Genomic DNA, 12466 nt, shown 5'->3' with positions numbered 1-12466 from the left:
CATGGGGTCCCCGCCCTGCTCTAGGACAGGACTGGCCGTTGGCTGGAAAGGCTCCTTCTGCTTTCAGTACAGAAGAAAGAAGATGGGCCCTGGTGAGGGTGGAGGCAAGCCCTTGTCCTGAGCTGGGGGGTCACTAAGGGTGTCTTCCTGGACATGGGGACTCCCAAACCCACGTTTCTTGAGATCCCTCCCCGCTGCATGCCTGGCTTTGCCCAGCTGGCTTCTCTGACTCTCCTTCCTCTCTACCCTCCTGCCTGACCCAAGACAGGGCTGGGAAGACTCCAGAGAGGCTGTGTGGGTCTGGCTGAGAACACCCAGCTTCTCTTGGGCTGGTTTCCTCATGTTGTTGACAGACCCCAGGCTTTCTGGGGTCCTGAGCCCTCTACCACTGTCTCTCACGCCCATGCCTCCCCAGGCATGGACACTCACTTTTTCCAGCAATAAGCACCAACTGTCCTTGGTCATGGAGATATACTGTGAACACAGTCCATGCGTGCACTTACCAGCAGGCGCGAGACTCTTGAAGACAATGTCAAATGAACCTTTTTTTAAAGTTTAAAATAAAAGATATAAAGAGAAATAAAATTAATTTTAAAGCACCCCCGGCTCTGGTGGTGATTATGTGGGGGTCTCAGGCTCACTGTGGCCGGCCAGGGCGAGCATGTTTGGGAACGTTCTGTGTGGCTGTGGTTCCCATGCTGAGAGACACAAGCTCTGGCCTGTCACTCTGTACACCTGCTCTGTCTCATGGCCCAGTCTCCATTGGAACTGGCTTTTAGAATGCAGAAATATTTCTGACAGGTGTTCCAGGGCAGGAGTAGACTTGGGGATTGTTCTGGGTTTTTCTGTTCCTGTTTCTCTCTTTCTCTCTGTGTACGCACACATGTTTCTGTCTGGAGACCAGAGGTTAATGTTTTCTAGGACTCTCTACCTTATTTTTTGAGACAAAGACAGTCTCTTTGTGAACCTGAAACTCAAGTTCCAGGTTAGATTGGTTGCCCAGAAACCTCAAGTGACCCCAGTGTCGGGGTCACAGGCTTTACCATCATGTCTGGCTTTTACCCGGGTTCTGGGGATCAACCTCTGGTCCCTCTGCTTGTGCAGCTGACTGAGCCCTCTCCCTAGCCACAGGATATCTTTTCTTTTTTCTTTTATTTTCTTCCTTCCCTTTCTTCCTTTTCTTTCCTTCTTTCTTTTTTTCTTTTTTTCTTTTTTTTTGAGACAGGTTTTCACAGTTTAGCTCTGGCTGTCCTGGAACTCACTTTGTAGACCAGGTTGGCCTTGAATTTACGGAGAACAGGCCACCTGTCTCTGCCTCCCGAGTGCTGGGATTAAAGGTGTGTGCCACCATACCTAGTCTTTAAACTTAAGATTTTTTTTCTTTTAGGATAAATAGAACTGCGTATCAAAGGTGGCAGGCGTTTAGATATTTGAGTCACCCGTGAGTCATTCGCAAATCTCACACACACAAGGTCGGGCACACAGCTGTGCACCTGTCCCTCACTGGCTGACAAGAGGACGCTGTCTCCTCACTGGAGCATCTGTATGGAAGGTTGGGGACCCAAGGTTGCTGGAGTGACTCCGTGTCCTCATGGTGACTCCAGCCATCTGCGTGGACTTGGCTGAAGCCCAGACCTGTGGAAAGGGGTTCCTGAGCACTGCCTGCTGGCTAGTGTGGATGAACGAGTTGGGCTTTGATGAACTCACCATGATGGTCCCTGGGGCCTCCCCATCTTATGGACAAGGAAGCAGGGAGTATGGATGTGTGTGCGCGTGCATGCGTACAAGAACAGGCAGACTTCATATCTTAGAAGAGGTCGCCAAGATTCAACTCACTGACCACTGCAGATGACTATGGGCATACATTTGGTGCCAAATAATTGTTGGTTATTAAGAAAGCCCTTAGCTTGCAGTACACCCTCCAGCCAGGGTCCTCAGGCAGAAAACACCTTTCTCCCTACAACGCTTCCTAGAAGTCTGAGCATTTAGTTATGTGCAGTCCACAGAAAAGCAGGCTTTGAAGAGGGACTTTCTTCACCTGCGGACTGGCTCCCCAGAGTGGGTATGGCTTCTCTGTAGTGCTTTGAGGGGCAGGAAAGGCCCTTCACCCACCAGGGTCTCAGGCGTGGCTGCTCTGGGTTCTTTACATTGCTGCTCCAACGCAGGAAGTTGCATCATGGGTTCTTCTGGCGCTCTCCACCCGGATGGCTCATGGGTGGTGTTTATGTCAGAGTTTTGTTTGTGATTGCGGAATCAGCTCCTAAGTATTGTGCACAAAGATCCGTGGGTTTTGTGGCTCTGTGTGTGTGTGTGCGCGCGCGCGCATCAAAAGAGAAGCTCAATAAGATCACACAGGCCAGAACCAAGGACCTTAGGAAACCATCTTTGCTGTAACATGCAGCTGCATGACTCAGGTATGGCTGCCTGAGTTTGGGGACTGGAATGTGCAGGAGTCAAGTGGCTCACAAGTGACATCTGATGGCTCCATGACAGCCCTCTCCCTGCTTCAGCTGGTGGCAAATTAAACTCAGAAGTCCAGGCGAGGCTGAGAGATGGAGATGCCAGGCCTAGAAAAGCAGGGGCAGGGTCCCCTGCAGGACCCTAGGCCTGGGGCCAAGAGTCTGGAATGAGCAAGCCCATCTCCGAGAACTTGCAGGAAGCAGGTGCTCGTGGCCCCCTGCTTGCCCACCACTGACAGCTGCTCCTCCGTGCAGCCTCTGCTCTGGCTGCTCTCCCAGAAGAATCAGCCATGAGGCCACAAAGGAAACGCAGCAGGGTCCCAGTGGGGTGACTTACTGGGGGCTGCAGTGGAACTCCCAGGCCTGCAGAGGAAATTTCTAGAAGTTGCAGTGCTTTCTGTGGCTTTACATCATCATCAGTGCCCCCTGGGTCCTCCACGGACACTGGCTCCCACCTGGTTGGGGTCCAGGCACCCGAGGTGGCAACTGGTCACAGCCCATACACTACCCCTAAATTCTCCATTAAGGGGCTATAGAGAGACGGTTGCTGATGTGCTTGCCATGCAAGAATGAGGGTACGTGCGTGCGCGCTCGCGCGCACACACACACACACACACACACACACGGGTTTGCCAAGTCATAACACAAGTAGCCACAGGAAAAGTCCCACAGCCTACAGCATCCTTTCCTGCCTGTGGATCACAGGAGCTCTTCCACTTTCTCAGGGGAAGAAAGTGGCCCTGAGAAGGTCTCTGACCTCCCTCTGCCTCCCTGCTGTAGCCTTGGCCTCTCGCCTGCCCCTTTCCTCAGTGTGCCGTGCAAGGCTGGACATGCTGCTTACACGCTCACCAGTCCTCTCGGCACTGGGAACTTCTGTCCCTTGAGATGGGGTCTCTCCCTGAACTCCCGATTGGCCTGCAATTCAGTATATATCACAGACTGGCCTTGGACTTACATCGATCCTCCTGCCTCAGTCCTGAGTGCCGAGGCGGTATGTGTGTACCACTGTACCCAGAAAGAGCAGGTGTGTGCATGAACTCGGCTTCTGGGCTGTGTCCAGCAACACAAACTTCTGATCACGCTGGGCCCTGCCAAAAGCCAACCCATTTACTGTCTGGGCACAGCCCTGTCCACTTGGTCCCCAGACATGCCGGCTGGGAATGCAGAGACAGGATTATCTCCACTCCAGTTCTGGCTTTGGTTTGTAGTTTATCAGCTGACACTTTAAACCAGACTGGTGAAGGGTGGCTCTCTGGGGAGAGCAGCTAGACGCCCAGGACTATTCCTGGCTGCCCCCTGTCTTGCTGAGTGGGGTTTGGTGAGGCGACCACACTTGTCTGGTCTCCTCGAGCAGGAGGTAAGCACACCTGGCCAGCTTTCCCCACTGGGCCAGGCGTCATTGACAGGGCTCTTGCTTGGACTATCTGTCCTAAAAGCTAAAGTTATCCAGAGACCAGAGATGCTGTGTTCATCTGGGATGAAGCTATTTCTGGGCACAGGCAGGATGCTAAGGGCAGGGTGTGGGGGGTGGAGCATCTGCTGGGTGCCATGGTAACCTGGACTTCACTGTATCTTTGAGGTCTTTTTTTTTGTCTATTTTTTTTAATGTATTTATTTATTAAAGATTTCTGTCTCTTTCCTGCCACCGCCTCCCATTTCCCTCCCCCTCCCCCAATCAAGTCCCCCTCCCTCATCAGCCCAAAGAGCAATCAGGGTTCCCTGCCCTGTGGGAAGCCCAAGGACCACCCACCTCCATCCAGGTCTAGTAAGGTGAGCATCCAAACTACCTAGGCTCCCACAAAGCCAGTACGTGTAGTAGGATCAAAACCCATTGCCATTGTTCTTGAGTTCTCAGTAGTCCTCATTGTCCGCTATGTTCAGCGAGTCCAGTTTTATCCCAGGCTTTTTCAGACCCAGGCCAGCTGGCCTTGGTGAGTTCCCAATAGAACATCCCCATTGTCTCTTTGAGGTCTTTTATGATACCTTTGGGGGCGCGTGTTTACAGCTGTAAACCCGGGGTCCCTGACTCTTTTGATCGGATCTGGCTCATCATGGAGATGCGGTAGGGAAATGGAGATCCTACAGACCGTGGCAGGGTGCTTCCTGAGTGGCCCTAATCTGGCTGTTAAAGTTGAAAAAGGGTTCCACTGGGGGAGACCAGGTGTCTGTCACTGGGGAATTCTGTATTGGGCAGAGGTTATCAGCCTGGTGACAACGTGCCTAAGCCTTGCGGCCGATTCTCACTGCAATCTATCAGACCAAGTGGTTAACCAGGGCTTTGGTGTAGGCTGAGGGATTTCCTGTAAACAGCCTGCCACTTCCTGTGAAGGTGAGGCCCAGCAGTTGTCTGGCTCCTGTAAGTGACTGTGCCAAGCCCCTCTGCAGTCTTGCCTGACACCTGAGAGCTGCACAGCATGCCAGCCTTCCTCATGAGACCTGGGTCCCACTGGAGCTGTGGCTGTGAGAGGCTGATGGCCTCATGGCCTGAGAACCTAGAAATGCTAATTCTGCCTTTGAGACGCCTTACCATTCATGCAGGGAACACATTCCCAAAGAGAAGGCTTATCCCCTGTAAGGTCCAGGCTCAAGGGTCCAGAGAACACATTGGGGGACCACCTCACCCTGCCATGCTGAACCCCAGGCACACAGAACTGCATGAAGAAACACAGATGGACAAACCCACTGGTCCACCTGGAATGGCAGACATGGCCTAATCATCTGGAATCTTACTAATCTTATTAGAGTTGCTTGGAGTAGCAGGGAGGCTATGTTGGTCTTTTTAAAAAACAGCTTCTCAGAGGCGGGAGAGAAGGCCCAGTGGTTGAGTGCTGTGACTCTTGTAGAGGATCAGAGTTTCATTCCCAGCACCTGTAACTCCAAGGGCTCCAATGCCATCTTCTGGCCTCTGTGGGCACTACACTCTTGTACACACACACACACACACACACGCACACACATGCACACATACACACACGCACGCACACACATGCACACATACACACACTCCTTTTAGCCATCAGCCCTTCCTCCTGCCCTTCTCTGCCTCTACCATCCCCCAGCACCCACAACCCTGCCTTGCTGCTACAGTGTTATTGTCTTTTCTAGGTTTTTATATGGATGAACCCAATGGCATGCACTGTTTTGGGCTGACTTCTCTCCTTTGAGTCATTACATGGCACTGTCCCTGTTGACAAGCCTGTATACATCATCCCTCACCACCAGACTATGCCACAATCACTGTGTTTGCTCACTTATAATTTTTAAGATTCCAAAATTTTTATAAGTGTTTGTGCAGGTATGTCTGTGCACTATGTGTGTTCTTAGTGTACCCATGGAGGTCAGAAGAGGGTTCATTTGGATTTCCTGAACTAGTTATGGATGGTTGTAGGCCACCTCGTGGTGCTGGTAACCAAACCCTGGCCATCTGCAAGAACAAGTGCTCCTCACCACCGTACCATCTCTCCAGGCCCCTCGGTGGGCAGTGAGGCTTGGTTCATTCTGAGACTGTTTCAGATAAGCTTCTGCAAAGCTCCTTGTTAACTATTGAGATGGCACAGTGAGTTCTTCTCACTTCCATTAACACAGTCAAGACACTTCCTCACCTACATGCCCAGCTGTGAACTTGTGTGTGGTTCTAGAGCCTGTCAAGTTGGTGGTCGCGGTTAACATAACAGGGACCACATGGAGCCATACACGTGGCCACAGTGTGATCATGGTTAACATCACAGGGACCACATGGAGCCCCATACGCATGTTCACAGCATGTTTAACTCAGGTGGAACATATACATACATGCCCTCCAATATGGGTCATTTATTTCTGGTAAAAACATTCAGAATCCTTTCTTCCAGCTTTATTTTTGGTTTTTCAAGAATCGGTTTCTAGCCAGGCAGTGGTGGCGCAGACCTTCAATCCCAGCACTCAGGAGGCAGAGGTAGGTGGATCTCTGCAAGTTCGAGGCCAGCCTGGTCTAACAGAGCTAGTTCCAGGACAGGCTCAAAAGCTACAGAGAAACCCTGTCTTGGGAGAAAAAAAAAAGGTTTCTTTCTGTAACAGTCCCGCCTGTCCTGGAACATGCTTTGTAGACCAGGCTGGCCTTGAACTCACAGAGATCCACCTGCCTCTGCCTCCTGAGTGCTAGGATTAAAGGGATGCGCCACCATGCTGGGCTGTCTGTGTGGATCACTATTCTCTGTCCATCTGTCTGGTGTTCACCGTTGTTGGACACCAAAGCCATGCACTCGGTCCAGGGGTGTAGCTCCAGAAAGTCTCCAAATCAAGTAGAGCAAGGCCTTCGATTTTTTTTCCCTCAAATTACTTTTCTCTGTCTTAGGTCCCTTGCATTTCTGTAGCAATTTTGGAATCTTTTTTTTTTTTTTAAATACCTTGATAGGGGTGTGGAGGCTCACTCGGGAGGCAGAGGCAGGTAGAGCTCTGTGAGCTCAAGGCCAGTCTTGAAGTGAATATAGACTTTTAGGCTAGCCAGGGCTACAGAGACCGTTCCAAAAAAAAAAAAATCTTGTTAGGATTGCCCAGAATCTGTAGGTCAGTTTGGCAGGAATTGAAGTCTTTCGATATTGGGTTTTCCAAGTGAGATTAGGAGTGTGCCACCATGCCCGGCAACTTCTAATATTCTCTGAAGAACTTTCACGTTGGCCTTGAGCACTTGTGTGGAGTCTTTGGTCTTCTGGAAGACTCTATAATTGGCTTCATTTCTTCCTAACATCTAACTAAATCTGCCAGGGAAGCCATTTGGGCTTGGACCTTTCTGTCCGGGAGTGTTTGGTGATAAATTCGATTTCCTTCGCAGGTCTAAGGTGACTGAGGATTCAGCTCTTGAGGGAATAGTTCTCGTTTGTGTATTTTTTTTTTATAAACTTAAGTGTTTTTTATCAAGTTTCTGGATTTCTGCCATAAGGAAATTCATAAGTCACATTGCCTTGTCCATTTCTCCAGTGTGGCTAGAATTTATCAATTGCTTTTCTCACGGATCTAGGTTTCAGGCATTTGATTGTTATTCTCTTTTGTCTGGTGTTCTTTTCTGGCTTATCAAATTCCGCTCTTGTTTCTGCCTCTTATGGCTTTCATTTTCTTTTCCTTCCCTTCCTTCCTTCTTCCCTCTCTCCTCCCTCCCTCCCTCCCTCCCTTCCCTCCCTCCCTCCTTTCTTCCCTCCCTTCCTTCTCTCCCTTCCTTCCTCTCTCCTTCCCCCTCTCCTTCTTTCTTCTTTGGTGGTCCTAGGGATGGAAGTCGGCACCCCGTGTACTCTAGGCACCTTAATACTGAGTCGTGCATACCCCAGCCCCTCACTAACCTGCCAGGCTTTATTTTAAGACAAGGTCTCATTAAGCCCAGGCTAGCCTCAAGCTTGGTACATAATCCAGGCTGACATCAAACCTGGACCCTTCTACATCAGCCTTCACAATAGCTGGGACTATAGGCACGTGCCACCACATCCAGCCTCCCCTTCTAACTTGTAAGAGAGCTCTGTGAGGTTAGCCATAAGCCTCCCTATTGGTACTGCACAGCCACTTTGGAGGAAGCTGTACTGTGGGCTTTTATGGCAATTTTGCCTTGTGATCCTGTTGTCACATCGGGCCTGGAGGAAAAGCTGGATTCAACCATTCCTGCAAACAAGGAATTTCAGCTGTAATAACAATTATTTCAGTTTTCTCCTTAGAGAATATTTCTCTGCTGCTTTGCACACTGTATAATTTCTGGTCAGACGCTAGACATTGCGAGATTTACTTTGTTTATTCCCATAGCGTTCTTATTTAGTTCTGGACTTTTTCATTTGCTTTATTTTTTAGTTTTTTTTCTTTCTTCTTTCTTTTTTGAACAGGGTCTCATGTTGCTGAGGCTAACCTTGAACTCTCTCACTATGTGGCTGAGTCTGACCTTAGCCACTTCTATCCCTGAGTGCTGGGATTACAGGCGTGCAATCATGCCAAGTTTACGTGGTGCTGGGGACTGAACCTAGGTCTTGGTCCACCAGGCAGGCACTCCATCAAACCATGCTTCCAGCCCAGTTCTGGGCCCTCACATGGAAATATTTGACTCACTTGTGTCTTGCTTTGAAGCTTCTTTGAGACTGAATAGCACGCTATGTAGACGGCCCTGTGCGGCCACTAAAGCAAACCCGAGTCTGAACTCTGCGGGAGGGAGTTACCAGCTCTCTGGCTCTGGCTGGAGACAGCGCAGTTCTTGCCCTGGAGCTGAAGAGCAGCTGCTCAAGTCGCTTAGCTGCACACATGTGGGGCTCTGCAGATAGCGTGTTCTGTGTGACTCTGTCCTCTCCAGGACTCTGCTCATGCCCCCAGCCAGCCTGCTTGGCTCCACCTGTTCCCTTCCCAGAACTGTGGTCTGGAACCTTCTCCAGAGCTGTAGCCTCGGCAACTGCAGGGCTCCCTTCCTTTTCCTCTTGGGTCCTAGGGCCACCCCCTTTTCCTCTTGGGTCCCAGGGTCAACCCTTCTCCTCTTGGGTATCAGGATCACCCCCTTTGCCTCTTGGGTCCCAGGATCACCCCCTTTCCTCCTTGGGTCCCAGGGTCACCCCTTCCCCTCTTGGATCCCAGGGTCACCCCTTCCCCTCTTGGGTCTCAGGGTCATCCTCTTTTCCTCTTGGGTCCCAGGGTCATCCTCTTTTCCTCTTGGGTTCCAAGGTCATCCCCTTTTCTCTCTTGGGTCCCAGGATCATCCCCTATCCTTCTTGGGTCCCAAGGTCACCCCCTTTACCTCTTGGGTCCCAGGGCCACCTTCGTTTGATGTCTGAGGTCAACTATCCTAACAATGGAGTAGATTTTCGTTTTCTCAGGCAAGAGGGCAGACCAGCCTCCCATCCATCCATCTTGCTGGAAAAGGGTGAACACTGCTCAGCTCAACTAAGAAGTAGTTTATGGTTCAGTATCTCGCAGATTTTCCAGAGGAAAGCCAAATTAGAAATAACCTAGGTAGCTGGGTGATGGTGGTGCATGCTTTTAATCCCAGCACTTGGGAGACAGAGGCAGGCGAATCTCTGAATTCTCAGCCAGCCTGGTCTGCAGAGTTCCCAGGACAGCCAGGGCTACATGGAGAGTCCGGTCTCAAAAGACCATTCCCATCACCCCAGCACTTGAAAGGTTGAGGGTCTGAGGCCAAGGCCAGGCACCCAATAAGAAAGAGATGGTTTCCAAACATTGAGGAAAAAAACTCAAAGAACCAAATAACCAGGGCTTAGGGGAAAAATTTGAATTGAAAAAAAAAAAAAGACACAGCATTGCACACTTGCCCAAGGATGCGATGGTACCACCACAGGAGCCACTAACCCTCATGTTACAGCACAGCAACACACCCACAGGGCCCTGAAGACTGGGCTCAAGGCCAATACTGACTGATGGCCACTGCCAACACTTGGACATCCCCAGACTGCAGAGCCATAACCCTCTCCAGGGGTTCTCTTCCCTAGATGCCTGCGTATTGCCAGAAGTTGTACTACAGCCTGGCGTCGCCACAGGGGTCTAGAGTTTTCCACAGACATTTCCCATGAGCACCTGCTCCACCTGAGGATTCTGGCTTGTGAAGGGCTGTGTGGGGCTGTGTGCAGTCACAGGGCCTGCGTCTTCAGATCTGGGGGCTCCGGTGAAAGCTTGGTTCCCACTCACAGCTGAGGTGTGGCCTCAGTGACCAGGGGTGTCACTGGGTTCAAGGCCCACTGCAAACAGCACTGTTATGACGAGCAGACAGGGGCTGCTCTGTCATTGAGCTCTTCACTCTCTCTTACTTCTCAAGGCTAGTCCTAGGGAAAAGCAGGTGCCGGTGTTCCAGCATCCATAACTTAGTGACGGTCCCCAAGTCCTGTCTCCTGTTCCCAGGCAGCTGAACCTCTCTATTTAGAATGTTCTATTTGTTTTTGACAGTACAGCAGTAAGATAAAACAAACACTTCTAAGAAATCAATTGGAGGACTGGAGAGATGGCTCAGTGGTTAAGAGCACTAGCTGCTCCTCCAGAGGACCTGGGTTCAATTCCCAGCACCCACAGGCCAGCTCACAGCAGACATCCATGGAAAACACCAATGCATATAAAATAAAAGTAAATTAATTAATAAAAAGAATACAATTGGAAACTAAGTAACTTTTAGCTTCAATTACAAGGGCAAGTTACTCTCCTGCCCTGAGCTACCTGTTAGGCAGACCTGGGGCCCTTTCTCCTTCCAGATGGTCACTGGGGTACCAACCACCCTTTATAAGCAAGCAGAGCTGTCAGGGAGGTGCCTTCATATAGAGGACACCATCTCAACAGGGCTGAGCTCCACAGTAAGGACAGGGTCTGACGTGTCCCAGGCTAGCCTCAAGCTGCTGTATAGCCAAGGATAATCTTGTACTTCTGGTCCTCCTGCCTTGCGTTTGTGCTATAAGACCTGGTACATCATGCTACGTGCGGAACCCAGGCTTCATACATGCTAGGAAGGTCCTCTCAACAGAGCCATGCCCCCAGCCCTTTTGGATCAAGATGGACCAGCTGGGCAGGGGTGGATGCCTTTAATCCCAGCACTTGGGAGGCAGAGGCAGGTGGATCTCTGAGTTTGAGGCCAACCTAGTCTAGTTTCAGAACAGGCTACAAAGCTATGGAGAAACCCTGTCTTGGGAAAAAAAAGAATCAAGATGGACCACGTGACCACACGTTCTTACTTCTCCTCATACTCCAGGGATGGACGACAGAGCCCTGCTGAAGCACGGTCCCTGTGAGACTGTCTCTGGGTGGCTGACTCTGCAGTTCGGTGACTCAGATCTCACAACAACTTGACTGTAGCACATGCTGAGTCCAAGCGTCAGGCTACACAGGAATAGCAATGCACCAGAGTCGGGATCTGCCCTGCTCTCGGGCTGGCAGCACATGCTGCCACCGTTAGCGACGGAATCGGCGCTACACACCCTCTCTTCATTTCTTTTAGGTGTGACTGGGCCTCCTCTGATTAGCGATGAAACTGGGATTCAGGAAGCTTCAATGACCTGTGTAGAAGCAGCAGCAGGTTCCATTCCTGCAGCCTGGCTCCTGGCCGCCTGGCTAGTTTATGCCCCGAAATAACAACACACAAATTATATTCTTTTAAACATTGCCTGGCTCATTAATTCTAGCCTCTTACTGGCTAACTAGCCTACATCCATCTCAGGTCAAAGAATCATGGCGTCTGCCTCACTGCCTTCTTCCTCCCAGCATTCTGTTCTGTCTTCCCCACCTACCTATGTTCTGACCTATCAGGCCAAGCAGTTTCTTTATTAATTAACCAATGAAAGCAACACATAGAAAGAAGACCCACCTACATCAGACCTGCCCATATCCTTTGTATGTTATTTTGTGTTCTGACAAATAAAGCTTGCCTGGAGAGCAGAGGGTGGAGCTAGCCACTAGTTAGCCACAGATGCCAAGCAGTGGTGGGCTTTTGGAAGAGGCTGAAAGCTCCTACACTGAGACCTATTGGGTGTGGGGTATCAGCAGTGCCTGATGGAGCGGGCCTGAGATGGGAGAGGGACAGACAAAGTCAACCAGCCTTTGGAGCCACCCAGGATGAGGCAAGAGGAGGGACAGGGAAGGGAGAGCTAGACCACAGGGCCTGGAAAGAGGGCCATGGACATCCAGGGTCCCTTCGAACTAGACGGAAGGCTAACACATGAAGAAGGCAGGATGCAAGATGCCTCTGTGTTCCTGGACTCTTAAGGGCCACAAAGTGGAGCAGGACTGGAACAGACCTGAGATGGAGCTGGGCCCCTGCCTTCCAGTCCCAACCCCTAGCACAGAATGTTGAGCATCTCCGGCCAGGGCTTCAGTGTGCACGGCTTCTATTTATAAGTGGGAAGGGGATGAAGTGGCAGCTGCAGCCCAAACGGTCTGTGATTGACCTTCATGGAGCCCTGAAAAATCCAGACCTAAGCCAGAGACAGCACAGGAAGGGTGGGCTTGAGAGCTGAGGCTGCGGAGCCAGCTGCTTCCACTGGGTTCTATGCATAGCAAGCCTGTGCCTGTTTAAGCAG

The sequence above is a fragment of the Microtus oregoni genome, unplaced genomic scaffold, assembly GCF_018167655.1.
Source record: "Microtus oregoni isolate MIOR12 unplaced genomic scaffold, Mior012 000025F_ref0000491, whole genome shotgun sequence".
Lineage (NCBI taxonomy): Eukaryota > Metazoa > Chordata > Mammalia > Rodentia > Cricetidae > Microtus > Microtus oregoni.
This window is presented reverse-complemented; position numbering follows the sequence as displayed.